Below are 17457 nucleotides of genomic sequence, written 5' to 3'. Positions count from 1 at the left end.
TTCTTTATTTAGCTTCACTTTCAAAAGAGTTTACCTCTGAGAAACTATTTACTAATTTTAATGCAGATTATTTAATGCTTGATTATCATAAAAATCCCTGTGTCTCCATGAAAATACATTCCTAAATCAGTACTGTAAGCACCAGCTGCAAGCTCTCCTGTCTGCCCAGGTAGACAGACTGGTTAAATCCAGTCTTTTTTTTTTAAGGTTTATTCAGTTTTGAAAGACAGAAAGAGACAGAGGATGAGCAAGGGAGGGGCAGAGAGAGAGGGAGACACAGAATCTGAAGTAGGCTCCAGGCTCTGAGCTGTCAACACAGAGCCTGATGTGGGGCTCAAACACATGAACCGCGAGATCATGACCGAGTCAAAGTCAGACAACCAACCGACTGAGCCACCCAGATGCCCTGAGTCCAGTCTATTTGATCAGGTTAGTTGGTTTATTGGAATGAGAGTTTATTTTCTTGCTTATAAAATTCTTCTTATTGCTTGTATAGAAGGAAAGGAAGAAGATTTGTTAACCTCAGGTGATGTCTAGAGTGAAACTTTAATCTTGACACTCAGAGATACCAGTTCCTTTTTTTCTATCTGCTGTAAATTTGAAATTGCTGCTGTGCAGCTAGGTTATTGCTATATATTACTTCTCCACAGAGATGGTATGTTGCATAGAAGGTTGACCCAAATAAAGGTAAATCAATACTTTCTTATCAAAATGTAAATGGGGGCAGTTTCTTAATAGTTTAAAATACTTAAAGGTTCACAAAGGGGGAATTTACAGGATATAATAAAAATTTTCCTAAAAGAAGTTCTATTATTGCCATTAAAATAGACATCACTATAATGAGTATATTTTTAACATTACCCTTTCTTTCTTTCAGGGGTCAGAGTAAAGTTCATTTTTCGTTTTATCACAGCTCTAGAACTCTGGCATAACAGAAGCAAATACAACTTCATGTCCCCATGCTGAAGATTTCTAAAAAACGGGGCATCTAAGTAAGTGAAAGGAAATTGTAGAGATGAAACATTTTACCGAATTTTTGAATTACGCTTATCCATATTTTCTCTTATTTTCTGATATCTTATAAGGTGGACATTTGGGCTAGATTTTTCTTTTTGTGCTCTGTTATGAACACACAAGTGTTATTAGTATAGAAGCATAGACTGCTTTATGTTCATAGTAAACATTCACATACGCTAAATACATAGTAAAGTAGTGAAGTAACAGCCACAATGATGAATATTATCAGTGAACTGAATTAACACGGATCTCTACTCCCTAGGAAAAATCAGAAGAATTTTTCTATCCAAAAACCAGAAAGTGGGTCTGGAGTGAAACTGAGAATTATTTGAATAAACATCTTGATTCAAATGGTAATGTCACGAAGAAACTTTTATTTGAAAATCGCAAGTGGTATTACCATTTGAATAAATGATAATTTTATTTTATTGGTAAAATGGTTTGTGCATATTATTTGTAATGGCTTTGTTATTACATTATAAGCCATTTTCATTTTCAGGACTCTTTCTGAAGCATTGCAGATTAATACTTAATTAAAATTTCAAAAGGAAGTATTTGATCTTATGATTAATAAAAATTGTTGTCACTTAGCATTAGGGATTCAAACCCCTTTATCACTAGTATTTTTAAGAAGAGATTGTGTTTGAGAGTCAGTGCTGTAAATAAGCACATCTTCAAAATATTTAAAGTCCTTCTCTATAGTTGCAGTAATATAAATTTATAATACCTGATACTCACATGCCATTTGAAACAGTAAATAGACACAGTAATCTGTGGGACAAAAATGCTACAATTAGTTTGCAAACATTGGCTAAGACCTTGAAAAGACACTTGGTTTAACCACATAATGAGCATGGGCTTATTGAATCAAGGCTCTGTAACTATCTAATCCCATAACCTTGGATTTATTTAAGTTTTTCACCTTATTTATAAAATAAGAATGACAATATCTACCTTATAAGCCTGTGGAAAGGAATTTGATGTTGTCTAAAACTTCTCAGGGCACCATGAAAATCAAAATAGTTTCTTATCTAGTATTATAATCTCATTTCTGTTGTCTAATAAAATATTCCAGGGTGTGATAATTCTGGACGCTAATGATTTTTTTTCCACTTTGTTTGTCAGTAGCCTTCCTTTTTGAGAAGATGACATTGTATTCTCTTGCCAGTAGAGACAGAGAAGGAAATACCTGCTCTTGTCTTTTAAACAGTCCATTATATAGTGTATCCACAATTTCCCCCTTCCTTGTAACAATTCCCATTAAAAAAAAAAAAAAAAACCACTAAAGTAGCAAATAACCCAGCAAACAAAAGAGTGAGAGGGAGGGGAGAGAGAGAGAGACACAGAGAGAGACCAAGAGAGAGTGAGAAACCCCAGTAATTTAGGCGGAAAATATTAGCTGTGTCCTTTGCACTCAGCAATCTTTACTAGACATCAAGTAAATAAAAGAGTGGAGGTTGACATTTTCATTTTTTCTTACTAAGCCTAAATGGATACAAAACTTTGTAATGTCTAGTTCAACTGAAAATTCATGAGAGTGCGGGCAGATCCTCAGCTCTAAAGAATGATTAGCAAGATTGACACAAAGCTCTTGGTTTAACCTAATTCCACTACAAAAGAATGATTCACACACCTCCGAGGGTTAATTAGAGTGAGTTCCTCTGAAGCATTATATATTATTTAACTGGAGTATTAGCCATTGCTCATCTGGATTATAGAAATAGTCCAAGAATCAACCAGAGAATGAATGTCATCCTGAATCAGCTTCTAGCATTTGGTGCTGGAGTGGCCACTGTTCCTGAAGTCAGTGAGTGTCTGCTCAGCCTTCCTTCTCTGGTGCAGAAGACTCGGTACCTCCTGACAAGCGAGTGACTTTGGAACTTGGAGCCTGTATTCATAGACGGCAAGAACCCCCAGCCTTCCTCCGTGTCTGGTCATTGCTCCTCCAGGCCCATGAATAGAGCTGATCCTCTCTCTTTTTTTATTTTATTTAATTTATTTTTTATTTTTTTATTTCTAGGAGAGAGAGAGAGACAGCGTGAGCAGGGGAGGGTCAGAGAGAGAGGGAGTCACAGACTGAAACAGGCTCCAGGCTCTGAGCTGGCAGTCAGCACAGAGCCCGACGCGGGGCTCGAACCCACGAACCGCGAGATCATGACCTAAGCGAAAGTCAGACGCTTAACCGACTAAGCCACCCAGGCGCCCTGAGCTGATCCTCTCTCTTGATGAATGGAGCTCTGGTCTTGCGCCCACTCATAAGCAGAGTTACCTTAAGCTCACATACCCCCCCTTTCAGTAACTATAACAAATCCCAAGAAACCACCCATTCTAAGGACACTGTCTTTAGATATCCTTATCTAAGATTAGTGTCTTAAAGGTGAATAAGGAATGAACTAATAATTTCAAACAGTAGCTGGACTTTTTAGATTCTTCTAATGAGCCTTAACATGCTCTCTTTCTTTATTAGTAGAGGCTAATAGTTGCTGGTGTGTTATTTAGCTTTCTTTTCTAATTTTTTTATTAAGAATTTATGTATTTATTTTGAGAGAGAGAAAGAAAGAGAGAGTACAGGGGTGAGACAGACAGAAAGGGAGAAAGAGAATCCCAAGCAAGCAGCAATGCGCTGTCAAAGCAGAATCTGACATGGGATTCGATGTCACGAACTGTAACATTGTGACCTGATCTGAAATTGAAAGTCAGACACTTAACCGACTGAGCCACCCAGACGCCCCTCTAATATTTTCTCTTATTTTCATAAACACTTCATGGCTCCAACCACTATATCAACACACCTAACCTGCATGTACATGAATACATATACGCGCATCCACACCCACACCCACAGGCTGACTATCCACAACAGCTTTGTGCACAACAGCTTTGTGTATACAACTCTGAGAATCTGTACCTGGGAAAATCATGCACGTATCTTAAAACCTGTGCTAACAAACTTTTTTTCTAATGATACAGTTTCTGTTAAAAACTTGATCAATGAACACCGCTGATTTTGTAGATATCAGTACATTTCATTTTGTTGATAAAGGAAAAGTAGAAAGCAGAGTCAGTACATGTCCTTTATAATGCTGGGTGCGTGAATGTTATAATTTGGAAATTTTAAAAAATATATCCTGGAATATGAGTCAGAAGCAAAACAAAGCAGGAATTGGTTGCTGTTCTGCTGCCATTTCTAATTAACTACCACCAAAAATTGCCCTTGGAGTATTAACCGAGTGTTATATTAATGACTATGATGAATTTTTATTTAAATATATAAAAATATATGATGGCTGCTTTTCAGTGGTAAGTGTTTAAATATCAAGAATCAGGAATACTAGTTGGTATTGTGGCTGCAACATCAGTTTTAAAGACTGACTTAAAATTGCATAGAGGAAATGGGCCCTTTAAAGAACAAAGAGAACAATGATACTAGTATGTCTGACGTTGAATGGAATAAAAAGATTCATTTGAGAGACCATTTCATTCTTGTTGGACACGTCCCGATTATTGTCCCAGCAATTGAAGCTTCTGCCTACCTTTGTTTGATAGAATATACAAACGTAAGCACATTACAGTCATTTGGTTTTAGAAGGCAGTCCATCCTTTACAAATGAGAACTAGAGACGCAGGACATGATTGCCCCCTGGTGTTCATGTAGCTGAATTACAACTATGTTCGAAGATGCAGACCACGAATGTATGAAGTGATGATATAAATAAAGAATTTAGAATATGAATAATAAGAGCACATCTTCTAAATTAGTTGGCAATAACCTAAAGTATAGAAAGTGTTTTCTAAAATGACTGTCCCCGAAGGTATTTGTACTGGTCTGGTAGAGCTGGTATAACAAAATACCACAAAGTAGGGGTCTTAAACAACAGAGATTTATTTTCTTACAGTTCTGGAGGCTGGAAGTCCAAGATCAAGGTGTCAGCAGGCTTGGTTTCTCCTAAGTCCTCTCCTTAGCTTGTGGACAGCAGCCTGCTCACTGTGACCTCACATGGCCTTCTGTGTGTGTGTGTGTGTGTGTGTGTGTGTGTGTGTGTGTGTGTGTCCCTGGTAATCTCTTCTCTTCTGATGAGGACCCGAGTCGTATTGAATTAGGTCCCATTTTAACTTATTCATCTGTTTTCAGGCCTTATCTCCAACTATGGTAACATTCTGAGATACCGAAGGTTGGGATTTCAAGATGATGAATCTTAGTGGGACACGATTCAGCCGATGATAGTATTCAATTCTAGATTTAGGGTGAATACATAAAGATCAATACAAATCACCTTTATAAGACAAGATAGCTTCTCCATCATCCATTTCTTTTCAGGGAACTTAGAAGGATTGTTCTGTATGTTGTAAGTCTCTACCAATGCAGAGTTACAGGCATATTGTAATATCTCAATATTTTTAAAATAAAAGAATGAATACATGAGATTATTTAAATCTATCTAGTTGATTCGATACCCTGATTGACATCTTCCTTTACTGCCATTTGCTTCAGCAGCTAATTTCATTCCATTTTCTGAATCTGATAGAGAATCCTGAAAAGGGTTGGGGGCTTAAGGAGCTAACAAAGAAAAATTGAAAAGTAGATACAAACATACTTCTGCTTTTTTGAATTAAGTAATATAAGCACTGTGGAAAGTGTGATCAGCAAAGTGAAATTTGCAATTAAATTTTACTTTTAGAATTTTGAAGGCATAGGAGTAGACGATATAGTAGGAAAGAAGGTGTTCTTTCATGGATGGGAGATACTCTCTTTTTCTCCCTTTGAACTGGGTTTCTGTTAAGATTTTGGATGGAAACTCCAATTGATGTGTGACAAAAATAGAGAAAAAAGTAAAATAAAACTTATTTTTTATCATTATTGATGTCTAAAATGAAGGAAAGAAGATTTATATACTCTTCCTAAGTCAAAGATGATTTCAGAGGTGAAGGGACAACCGAAAGTATTTTCCTTGGATGGAAGGGAACAGGCACACTCAGATAGGGCCACCAGACACTTTGAAATGTGTGGAGATATTCTCTTTCCTAGATGGAATGATAGTTATATGGGTATTGTTCTCTTATCACTTTTTGCAAGTCACACATATATCACTGATATTGACTTAAAGGTGTAAAGTACTTTTTCATACGTTACTTTTTTTCTGTAATTACTGACTGAGTTAAAACACCTTAGTACTAAATCCAGAAAAATCATAAGGGAGATACGAAGACTTTGGCAGGTTTTTTAATCTCTCTTGAATTTAAAATTTATTTTTAATGTTTATTTATTTTTGAGAGAAAGACAAAGTATGTGCGGGGGAGGGGCAGAGAGAGAGGGAGACAGAATCTGAAGCAGGCTCCAGGCTCTGAGCTGTCAAAAGAGGGCCCAACAGGGGACTTGAACTCATGAACCATAACCTCATGACCTGAGCCAAAGTCAGATGCTTAACTGATGGAGCCACCTAGGTGATCCAAATATCTTGGGATTTTAAGTCAGGTCAAGGTGCCTCTGGGCTCTGCCAGCCTGTGTCTCTTGAGTATCCATGATGTTTTTTCCATCTCCCCTTGTGGGGATGGGATCGCAGATAAGGCCTGAGATTGAAATTCCACTCTCACTTGAGCCTGAAAAAGCAAGGCTGCGGTGGTCCAGGGAAGAAAGAGTCCCTACTCTATCCTTCCTCTCCCCTACAGCCTGGAAATCAGCTGTATTGTTTACAACCCTTGGCCGATGGTTTAGAGAGAGAACTATAACAAAGAGAAATTCAGGTCTCCCTTTAGTTTACATCTGCTTTGCAGGACCCTCAGCTATGCCCTGGCTCCTCACCGTTGCCTTGCCCACTTATAAGGCCACAGTTTGTGACAGAAGACCCTCTGAACCCGCCCACAGGCAGGATTCACAGTCCTGAAAGCTTGAGTCCAGGTGCAAGAGAGAAAGGCCTAAAGAGAAAATGCAAAATCTCTCCCTCCCTCCATCCCGCCTCAGCTTAGGATGCTTCTGTGTGAGCCCTCCCTCTCCAGTTCCGTTTCCCAAGATTTGCCTCTTCCCAAAATGTTGAGAACCACTCTTCTGGGAAGATGGCTCCCCCTTCCAGCAGGCAGTAATGCACCCCCTTCTTACAGAGCAGTGCTCCTACCCTTTGGCCAAAAATAGGCAATCTCTTGAGAGCTCACCAAACATGAACATGAAAGAGTTTTTTGCTGCTAGGCAATGCCTCGTTTTAATTTTTAACAATCTCTGCCAGTCTGAATGATGCCAAATTAAGCACCACCACGTGGAGTGGATCAGTGGTCCAGTTTGAGCTGCTCCCTGAATGCTTCTGTCGTCCTTGTCATTCTTTCTTCAGGGCACGGCCCTCCTACCTGCGCGTCATGCCTGTGATCTCTGTGCCCCCAGCTCCTGGCCTCTGTGGCTGCTCCTGACAGCAGATGCGTCTCTCCACCAACAGCGACGTACCATGCACAACACACTCTATATCATAATAAGGAAAGAGAAGAGAAGAGAAGAGAAGAGAAGAGAAGAGAAGAGAAGAGAAGAGATGAGAAGAGAAGAGAAGAGAAGAGAGAAGGGGAGGGAAGGGGGGTAGAGGAGAGGGGAGGGGAATGGAAAGGAAGGGAGTAGAGGAAAGGGGAGGGAGGGGAGGGAAGGAAAAAAGAAAAGAAAAGAAAAGAAGAAAAGAAAAGAAAAGAAGAAAAGAAAAGAAAAGAAGAAAAGGAAATTCATTTCTCCAAAGGAAAATGCCACTTTGACTGTCAATGTAGAGCCTTTTCCACGTCATTGCATCATGTTCTGGACACGGGTTTTCAAGAGCCTCTTTCATGACCTCTTCCATCTGTTCGACATTGGCAAATCTCAGAAACATTTCATGTGACTTCCTTCAGAAATGGGCTGTTTGCACTTACGGTGGATTTAAGTTGTTGGACAAATTCCTTTCAGGTCAGAAATTTGGTAGATTTGTCCTGCTTCATTCGTGCAAGTGCAAGTTTGAAAAACCAAGCCCTTATGACAAAGGCGCCCTCCAGCCTATCTTCCCAGCCAGCTCGAAATGGATGAACACCGCATGGGAACAAGGCTTGGAAGGAAAAATACAGCCTTGAGATGTTACCAGAAAGTTTTATTTTGCCTTTATCAGCACTTTGCAAAGATCACTTTCTTTTCCTTGTGTTGATAACAGAGCTTTCTGCCATGTCCACAGGTAATTGGACTTCAGGCTTATCTGAGACACTGAACTGCAAAGAAAAGCATAAATTCACTACACACATACTATCTTATTTCCTTTTCCCTTTTTTATTTTTCTGAAATAAAAGCAACCAGACACAACAATATAGTCCAGTAATTACAGAAATATGCATGTACCCCCAAGTGCCTAGATGAAACTCAGAGGAGGTTGATGTCCCAGCCAGTCGCCTCATGAGGGTTAGCACAGCACACACTGCACGCAACCGAGGCCACTGTTACTTCTGTGTGGACCTTCTATCATCCAAGTCCTTCAACAGTCCACCTTGCTAAAGATGGTTACTAAATACAAAACACACCCGTCTCCTCAAGGAGTACAGAGGTTTTTAAGGGTAACGGCAGATAAGAGGAGAAATGATTACCATGCTGGTCAGCCTGAAGCTGTGTATTTGCAAAATAGTATGGCAGGAAATGTCAGGAGTGATTAGGGGTCAGGAGAGGGAATTGTCCCACAGTCAGAAAGCCAAAGAAAGTGGAGGGAAGGAATTTCAGGCTGAGTGAGCCAGTTTATACCCAAAGGCAGGGGCCGCGAAGGGGGTGAGGGCATGTGGGCAACCACCGATGAAGCCGCGGGAAGACAGGACTCATCCCAGGGGGGAGCAGGGGCTGGAGGAGGATATGTCTGACACAGTAAGCCACGCCAGGGTGACAGGGTTGTGCCATTTTCCTGAAAGACAGTGGGGCACCTTCGAAGTTAGAGATTAACTTGCCGGGCTGGGCTGTGTGCACTAGAAACATTCCTCTGGAGGAAGGATGGGGAGGTGCTCGGAAGAGGCAGGGGAGTAATGTTTAGGAGGAGAAGCCAATGTACTTTGGCAGACACACCTCACTTCTCAGCTAGAACATCTCACTGATGGTGGCTGGTACCCTCAGGAGCAAACAGATCATTACGAACGCGGCTTTGAGGCCTTTCATGGCACCTCTCATCAGGCCCATTTCTAACCCCTCCGAGCTCCCCTCTCTGCTTTCCTGCTACTGGCAACAGTCCCCAAATACTACAAACTCACTCAGCTGGTTAGCTGTTTACACTGTTCCCTATTGCCAGAGTTTTCACAGAATATTCTCCCTTCTTCTCTCTCTTCCTTCCTCCCCATGTCACCTACCTAATGTCCACTATTCTTTTGTGGTTTTAGATTGTATATAATTTCCCGCATAAATCTGAGTATTTCCCAATCTTCAGCCTTATTTATTTATTTGTTTGTGTATTTGTTTATTTGGTGCAGTGGGCCCAGGTGACCCCAGAGCACCCTGTCCTGTCACAAAAGGTGTTCAGTGACTTATGCAACTTGGATCTCAATTCCTGCTAATCAAAAGCTAGGAAAAGCCACATCTTGCTCACTGCTTTCTATCAGCCCTAACATGGGAGTACGGAGCACAGATCCTAGTCAACCATTTGCCTAATGAACAAATTACAGTGCTGAAATCTTATTAGCAAGATACCTCCCCCACCCCCCCACTGATTACTGTAATTTAAAAAATGGCAAACTTGGTGTTAAAGTTTCCAGAGTGGTCAATGGAAAGAGTGAACTAACCAACAAAGGGAGATAAAGGGCAGACAGATATGCTATGATAATATGATGATAAAGACATATACTACATATGTAATAGAATATATTGGAATATGGAAACATAACATAACATGAACTCAATTAGCTTGACCATCATAAAACTTCTTCTTGTATATAAATTGTTGGACCAAGAAATATTAAGTTTGGATATTTACTATAAGACCACATTGTGAAGTCCCTATAAGACAGTATTAGGCATGTATTAAAGTGTTTCTTAAAAAGGAAAATAGAAATCAGTGACTTATTATAATGCAATGTTATACACATTTAAAGTTTTATATTTGCGACCTAGGGTCAACACATGTTAAAATCAAATTCTGACATTGTGGATTGTTCTATTTAGTACCCATTGAATAATTTCAATGCACACAAAATGCTAATTATATAGCCCAAATTAATTTTATTCTTTTCCATTCAAGATCCTAATTGCAAAATTAGAAAAATAGACTAGAGTGTTCAAGGAAACTCTGAACCGTAAGGATCGAAATCAGAGCATCTCAGATAAATCCTCAGCTATAAAAATACATGAAATCTAGTGCTCAACTGGGCTGATGTTTGGACTTGAACTGCTGAACTATGAAGAGGAAGCATGTGCAATTTCACACTTAATCAAATTAGAATCAGTGACATCTAAAGTTTCCAAGTATTTTTTTGCATAGTAACCTGTTTCTATTTTCATAGATAAACTATATTAGGATAGTTTCATAATAAAAACATTTTTCTCCTAAAATTTGGGATTAAAAATATTTAATGCAATATACTTTATATTTAGAAAACTATTCAGAACTCATGCAGCACTGACATTATTCTAACATTTTGTTATATAATATTTTCAATGGATTCAAGTAAATCCATGTGTAAATTTCAAAGTGGTTGAGTGCTTCAATAAATAGTAGTGCTATCCTTTGAGTATGCAGAAATGTTCAGATTTCATGCATATTTCCTGGTCTGTTATGTTTGTGTGGGGGGGTGTATGTGAATGCTGTGACTGGGTATGTGTAATCTACAGTGCTTTCACTTTGACATGCTTCATTCATTTAAGGAAGGGAAACTCTTTAGGCCTTTTTGCAAAATTTCCTTTGTCTGGGGCTATGTTCCTGAATTTGTAGTTAAAATATATGGTATTTTTACCTCAAAATATGCAATGGTCTATGCCCTACTGATCTGTTTCCATCAAGTATGTACTAGAGAATTGATCTCTTTTGCTAATTTTTTCTTGTGGTCAGATAAAATTAAGGAGTGCAATTCTTTAGCATTACTTATACAATGAAGTTTGTGTGTGTGTGTGTGTGTGTGTGTGTGTGTGTTCAAGTTGTATTTTTTAGTGTAATTCTGCCATCTTGTGGTCACTTGATCAATTTAAAGAAATTCTGATCTTGGACAGTGTACCAGAATGACTCCCAAAACATTACATATTATACTTCCCAGCATCATGGAAGATATTTATTCTTATAAATAATATATTCTTAACTGTCTCTCAGTAAATGAGTCATGCTGGTTATTTTTCTGGCATTTGAAAGATATATAATTTACTTGAAATATTCCTTCCTTCGTTTGTTATTAAATTCTATGTAAATTGATATTAACATCTGCCTAGAAAAAGAAGAAAACACATTTAAATGCTGTCTTTATACTTTTAAGTACTGTCTTCACACAAATATGTATTATGATGTATATTTTATCAAGTGCCTGTATAAAATAAAATCATGTATATTAATAAGTTAAACAATTTCACATTCTTAGAATGGACATAAAAGGTAAAGAAAAATCATGTCTGGAGCTAGAGATATGTAGTACCTGCCATTATTATATGCTGTAGGTTATAGAGTAACTAAAATACTTGGTTAAATTTTATAATTGACTATTGAGCCTATGGTTAAGAAAGAGTTTAATCACATTTTTTCCTAGATTAGGCCTTTCATAGCCTGGCCTATCCCCGCCATGAACAGCCTCCACCACTATCCGTGTCCCCTGGTAGAGGGGGACATTTGTTACAGTGGATGGACCTACATTGACACATCATTATCACCCAAAGTCAATAGTTCACGTTAGGTTCACTCCTGAGGCTACACATTCTATGGGTTTGAACAGATGCATAATAACATGTATGCACCATTATGGGATCACACAGAATATTTCACTGCCCTCAAATCTCTGTGCTCTACCAATTCATCCATTTCTTCATCCTAACTCCTAGCAGCTGATGATCTTTTTCTGTCTCCATAGTTTTGCCATTTTCAATTTTCTTTCATATTAAAACCTAGATATTATACACTGCCCACAGTTAGTAAAACACTCTTTCATCGCTTCATCCCTGAGATAGGACATGGAGTGGGTGACAACTTTGAGCACAGACATGGCTCCTTTAAAATGCCCAGTGCTGCTAAGGAGTATGGTTTTTTTCACCTACCTGCAGATTCTGGCTGCCCGTGACCTGCTTTCCATCAGGATGGCTATGCAGCCACATCCGGGTCAGTCATCGGTTGGGGTTTCACATCTTTCCCCTACAACGAAGGGGCACATCCTGGGGGATTCGGCTTCCACTTCAGTTCCGTCTTTATTGCCTCCCAGTTCTTCCAAGGGGAAGCATAAGAAAAATAGGATAGTTTTATCACATTGTTCAAAATGTTTATAGAAACGTCTGCTTTTAATTCAGTCAAATATGCATCTAAACCCAACAATATATATTTTAAAAACACAGTATAACACTTAGTTAATTATAGTCAACAGGATCATAGATAATTATGCTTTATTTGGTAAACATTGGGACAGCTACTGGTAGCTTTCTGAGAGCCAATAAAACAAAGGAGAAAGAGATCACCAAATAGAGATCTGGTTATAGGTATGCATTTATATACATATGCATATGCTGGGGCTCATTATGATGCAAATATTAATATTGAAAAATAGATAACACCACACTTAAAAATAGTGACTTGAGGAGCATTAGGAAGTATTAAGAAGTATTCTCATGTAACTTACCAATAGGTAAAAAGATATAACTTACCTGGATTAAAACAAACTAAAAGGGGCTCTTGGGTGGCTCAGTCAAAGACTCTAACTCTTGATTTCAGCTGAAGTCAGATCAAAGTGCACACTGGGCTCTGTGCTGACAGAATGAACCTGCCTGTGATTCTCTCTCTCTCTTTTTCTGCCCCTTCCCCACTCACACCCGTGCTCTGTCTCAAAAATAAATAAACATTAAAAGACAAACAAAACACAGATGAGTTTACTGAACTATGTACAGCTTAGTAGAATTACAATATCTTTCATTATAGGATGAAATTGTTTTGAAAGCAGGGTTTTTCTGACTTGTGCAATTCAAGTTCAACTTCAGGGACACCTGGGTGGCTCAGTCAGTTGGGCTTTTGATTCTTGATTTCGGCTCAGGTTATGTATGATCTCTTGGTTTGTGGGTTCGAGTCTCTGGGTTTGTGGGTCACTGTTAGGGCAGAACCTTTAGAATTTTCTTTCTGTCTCTCTCTCTCTGCTCCCCCCCACCAGTCATGTGTGTGTGATATTTCTCTGTTAAGATTAATAAGTAAACATTAAAAATGTTTAATAAATCTTTGATCCTGACAAGGTGTGGCTGGGTACTTCTGGCTTTCCCTTATATCTTGCTGTTTCTTGCTCTGGGAAAGGTTACTTTCCCTGTACCTCAGGATTAGGTAAGACATAACCAGTGGGTTATAGACAGGTGGCTTGTCACATTTCAAGTCTGAAACATTGAAGCCCAATATGAGGGCTGTGCAGCCCTCATTTTCTCTGCTGTGCCAATCAAGGGTGCCACATCTTCGAGATGTTACAGCTTCAACATGTTTTCTGGGATTAGTGTGTAGAGGCCAAGAAACCTGACTTCACGGGGTATTGCCTGAATGAAAGAGAACCTTGAATCACCCAAAAATAAACCTCTGTTAAGTAAAGTCACTACGATTTGGGGGAGTATTCTTTTATTATGATGTAGCCTGTCATGACTTACACAAAAGACTGAAAATTCATATATTTGTACCTATTTCTTTAACCATTCTTTATACAATTTGACACAAACCAACATTAAGATAAAACGATTCTGTTCTCCTCTTTCCACTGAGAATTTAGCACAAAGTATGATTTATTAGGGCCTTCCTACTCAGTAGCCATGTGATTTGCTCATTAAACACAGTGGCAATTGGGAGCATCAGAAAAGGAAGGATTCAGACTTGAGAGAATAAAGGGGTACTCACAGAAGTTCCAGACCTAAGAATGTGGAAAGAAGGCAGAAAGAAGCTGAAGTCATTGGCTGCCTCTCCATCCCCTCACCTCATTCAGATGTAAGGAATAGTCCTTCCCCTGAGATCGTGCAATGTGTCCAATGCCCAGGTCCCGAGATAAGTACCTTTGGTCCTGGGATTACTCACAATTAATTACTCTTTTTCCCTTTCAGTAGGTCTCCATTGCTCCTGAATGAACATTCGCTTATCAACAAGGATAGTTCACCTATTTTTGTCTCTTGGACACTCCCAGAAGTTCATGAAACCTAATCTGGCCTAGCCATGAACTCTGAATATAAAAAAAGCAATTACAAGTCCTTGTATTTAATATGCTATTAAATTCTGGAACATCATTAGGGCACCATCGGTTGAGCAGAGACTTATGAAGGCCGATACTGAAGAGATGGTCCTGCTCAGTAATGATAGTAAATTGAGCACTTTAATTTAGCCTAAGTGAGAATGTTTCCTCACTGGTAAACTTGTAATATAATATATGTTGCTGTTATAATACCCATGACTCCTGTGTTGCACAACTCCAAAGGATACCTGTTACCCTGCAATCTATATTAATGGCACCTCCTTTCTCTCAATTCATACAGGAATACATTATTGTGATTCATAGTTATGCCATATGGTGGCCCTAAATACTAGGCACAGAAAATATTTGATATTTATGCCTTTTAATTTCTTCATATTTTCATAGGCTTTTATTTGATGGAGGAGGGTTTTACTAATATTTTATCTTTTGGGGAAGGCAGATTCTAACTGGAATATATTTGATACATTCTGCATTCTAAGTTGGCATGGGGCGCCTGGGTAGCTTGGTTGGTTAAGCGTTCAACTCTTCGTTTGGTTTGGGTCATGATCAAGTGGTTCTTGAGATTGAGCCTTCACCTCAGGCTTCACGACGACAGCACTGAGCGTGCTTGGGATTCTTTCTCACCCTCTCTTTCTCTGACCCACCATGGCTCACACTCACTCTCTCTCTCTCTCTAAAAATAATTAAATAAACTTTAAAAAATTTTCTCAATTGTTTTGCTAAGTGTTAACTTGCAACCTTTTTTATTATGTTCCGAAATCTTTTCCAAGTTAATCATAATAATGGCTAACATTTATGTAATAAAATATATACCAGATGCTGTTTTAAGGTATTTATGTATAATAATTTAAAAAGTTATATGTTATTATTGCTGCTTCCTAGATTCAGGAAGTGAGGCACAGAGAAATGAATTATCCTTTTCAGAATCACAGAGCACATAAGTATTCAAGTTGACTTTGAACTGAGGCAGTCTGACTCCAGAGAGCCTTTCCCTAAGTATAAGTGCAGTCTTGCTTCTGATATATTTGTCTTGCTAACTGTATTCCTCTTCAAAATTCTTTTGATGATAGGAGTTTAGTGTTAGAAAGTTGGCTATAAGGAAACATGCTATTTGGTTTATTTTTCTCAAATAATTAATAAACAGGTTATTCTACCCTTGCTATTATGTATACATGACCCATGAATATGTCTATGTCTAAAAAATGCCTAATGAGATTAAATTTGATAAATACATTCAAACATATAAAAACGAACATACTTTCAAATTCTCACATTTATTTTTGTTTCTCTAGTTTCCCGTGATTATAAATAGAATGCATTCACTCTCTTTGTTTCTATCTGTGTCTAAAATCTAACCCAGTCATATGACAATTTCCTTAAAATTTGATGTTTGAACTTTTAGGAATAGTAGAATATATTTACTTATAGAATTTCCTTTTATGACCTGAAGGGATATTTTGTAAACAATGCCAACAGCAAACACAGACTCGGTGTAGAAAGAACCACCCACTCATTTATACTCCAGAGAAAATAACCAGGAAATGTTGCCAGTAGAATATCCCACAAGAACCCAAGAGGGGTCAGACCCACATCCATCTCCCAGATTTGACACGCTTGAGATGTGGTGTTTCGGTCAAAGGAGGCTTGAAGATGAGAGTAGAAAAGGGGCCCGAGCTCAGCGCAGCATTCAGTTTCTTGAGTTTTAGTGGAGTCTTTGCAGAGAAAAAAGGAGTCACGCTTAGAGACTTTCACAAGAAATTCGCAAGACGTTGGGCATAAAAAGTTTGGCTTTATGTCCAGATTTCAAACAGCTGTATTAAGTTAGGGCAGAGATTACTCATGCCAACACAGTTTAGAGTTAAGGGCTGCTGTGGAAACTTGAGAATGAGCGGCTTTCAGGAATATCTGGATACGGCATTTTCAGTGGTTGATACCGAAGTCCATATTCTGAAGGCACACTGTAGGGCGTCATGGTGCCAGGGAGGGGACTCCAGAACATCGGACTTCAAGGAGAACTAAAGAAGAGGAGAAGCAAGTATGGATGTTTGTGGGGGGCTTGTTAAGGCAAGCGAGGCAGACATGGGAGAGTTTCTCAGACACATGTGGTGAGGTCCAGACTACTATGGGTAACCCAACATGAAGTCTCATTTTCCTCCCTAGTAACACAACTCTGATTTTTGGAGTCATATTGCCATTCCAAACAAAAGATTACATTTTTCATCTACCTTGCCATTCAATGTTGCTGTGTCACTAAATCCCTGACAATGAAATCTAAGCAGATGATTTTTATGAGGTTTCTGGAAATGCTATTAAATGAACTCATTTCTCCAGGAAGAGGATTTTGAAATTTCTTCTTTTGGCCTGAGAAATGAACGTGATGGCAGGAATCTCAGCCATTTTGAAACATGAGTTGACCTTGAGAATAGAAGTCAAACATGGATTGTGAACATAAACTCAGGTTCCAGAGTCTCTGATGAATACAATGTAGTTAATCTATCTTTCTTGAGCTGTTTATCTGTGGGCTGCCTTTATGTGAGAATATAGACATAATGTCTCCTGATAAATTAGTGCAAGGAGGCTGTTGGAATTCCTAATGAAACAATTGGAGGGCAAAGAATCAATCAGACTAATACAGTATCTTGTATAGCCACAGCCTGACTAAGCATAATAGTGTTTTGCCTGCGAGTATTATAAACAATCATTAGATTGTAAGTCACGAAACTGGCCTGGAGGAGTTATCACTCAAACAACAATTACTAAGAATTTTCTGTAAGCGATGTCCTGTGCAGACATGATAGTTGCGGTCAAAGAAATGAATAAAACTTTGTGCCTGTTCCCAGGGTCACACTATGCAGAAGGAAGACATGCATTTTTTAAGTGACATAAAATATTTTTTAAAGGTTTTTAGATGGGTTTTCAGTTCACAGCAAAATTGAGCAGAAGATACAGCGATTTCCGATATAACCCCAGGCCCTACGTGTAAATATCATCCCCATTACCAACATACCCCACCAGAGTGGTACACTTGTTGCAATCCATGAACCTATAGTGACACATCATTATCACCCAAAGTCTATAGTTTAGGTTAGGGTT

Source organism: Crocuta crocuta, unplaced genomic scaffold (assembly GCF_008692635.1).
Source record: "Crocuta crocuta isolate KB4526 unplaced genomic scaffold, BGI_CrCroc_1.0 scaffold51, whole genome shotgun sequence".
NCBI lineage: Eukaryota > Metazoa > Chordata > Mammalia > Carnivora > Hyaenidae > Crocuta > Crocuta crocuta.
This window is presented reverse-complemented; position numbering follows the sequence as displayed.